The following is a 1,943-nucleotide window of genomic DNA, read 5'->3' on the forward strand; positions in this document are numbered from 1 at the left end:
CCTTCCAAAGAAATCCCAGGGCTGATTTCCTTCAGAATGGACTGGTTGGATCTCCTTGCAGTCCAAGGGACCCTCAAGACTCTTCTCCAATACCACAGTTCAAACGCATCAGCCTTCTTCACAGTCCAACTCTCACATACATACATGACCACAGGAAAAACCATAGCCTTGACTAGACAGACCTTAGTCAGCAAAGTAATGTCTCTGTTTTTGAATATACTATCTAGGTTGGCCATAACTTTTCTTCCAGGGAGTAAGCATCTTAATTTAATGGCTGCAGTCACCATCTGCAGTGATTTTGGAGTCCAAAAAAATAAAGTCTGACACTGTTTCCACTGTTTCCCCATCTATTTCCCATGAAGTGATGGGACCAGATGCCATGACTTCGTTTTCTGAATGTTGAGCTTTAAGTCAACTTTTTCACTCTCCTCTTTCACTTTCATCAAGAGGCTTTTTAGCTCCTTTTCACTTTCTGCCATAAGGGTGGTGTCATCTGCATATCTGAGGTTATTGATATTTCTCCCAGCAAACTTGATTCCAGCTTGTGTTTCTTCCAGTCCAGCATTTCTCATGATGTACTCTGCATAGAAGTTAAGTGACCAGGGTGACAATATACAGCCTTGACATACTCCTTTTCCTATTTGGAACCAGTCTGTTGTTCCATGTCCAGTTCTAACTGTTACTTCCTGACCTGCATACAGATTTCTCAAAAGGCAGGTTAGGTGGTCTGGTATTCCTAACTCTTTCAGAACTTTCCACAGTTTATTGTGATCCACAGAGTCAAAGGCTTTGGCATAGTCAATAAAGCAAAAATAGATGTTTTTCTGGAACTCTCTTGCTTTTTCCATGATCCAGCGGATGTTGGCAATTTGATCTCTGGTTCCTCTGCCTTTTCTAAAACCAGCTTGAATATCAGGGAGTTCACGGTTCACATATTACTGAAGCCTGGCTTGGAGAATTTTGAGCGTTACTTTCCTAGCATGTGAGATGAGTGCAATTGTGTGGTAGTTTGAGCATCCTTTGGCATTGCCTTTCTTTGGAATTGGAATGAAAACTAATCTTTTCCAGTCCTGTGGCCACTGCTGAGTTTTCCAAATTTGCTGGCATATTGAGTGTAGCAGTTTCACAGCATCATCTTTCAGGATTTGAAAGAGCTCAACTGGAATTCCATCACCTCCACTAGCTTTGTTTGTAGTGATGCTTTCTAAGGCCCACTTGACTTCACATTCCAAGATGTCTGGCTCTAGATTAGTGATGACAACATCATGATTATCTGGGTAGTAAAGATCTTTTCGGTATAGTTCTTCTGCGTATTCTTGCCATCTCTTCTTAATCTTCTGCTTCTGTTAGGTCCAGACCATTTCTGTCCTTTATCGAGCCCATATTTGCATGAAATGTTCCCTTGGTATCTCTAATTTTCTTGAAGAGATCTCTAGTCTTTCCCATTTTGTTGTTTTCCTCTATTTCTTTGCATTGATCGCTGAAGAAGGCTTTCTTATCTCTTCTTGCTATTCTTTGGAACTCTGCATCCAAATGCTTATATCTTTCCTTTTCTCCTTTGCTTTTAGTCTCTCTTCTTTTCACAGCTATTTGTAAGGCCTCCCCAGACAGCCATTTTGCTTTTTTTGCATTGTATTCCATGGCTATGTTCTTGATCCTTAGCTCCTGTACAATGTCACAAACCTCATTCCATAGTTCATCAGGCCCTCTATCTATCAGATCTAGGCCCTTAAATCCATTTCTCACTTCCACTGTATAATCATAAGGGATTTGATTTAGGTCATACCTGAATGGTCTAGCGGTTTTCCCTACTTTCTTCAATTTAAATCTGAATTTGGCAATAAGGAGTTCATGATCTGAGCCACAGTCAACTCCTGGTCTTGTTTTTGTTGACTGTATAGAGCTTCTCCATCTTTGGCTGCAAAGAATATAATCAATCTGAT

The sequence above is a fragment of the Capra hircus genome, chromosome 15, assembly GCF_001704415.2.
Source record: "Capra hircus breed San Clemente chromosome 15, ASM170441v1, whole genome shotgun sequence".
NCBI classification, from domain to species: Eukaryota; Metazoa; Chordata; class Mammalia; order Artiodactyla; family Bovidae; genus Capra; species Capra hircus.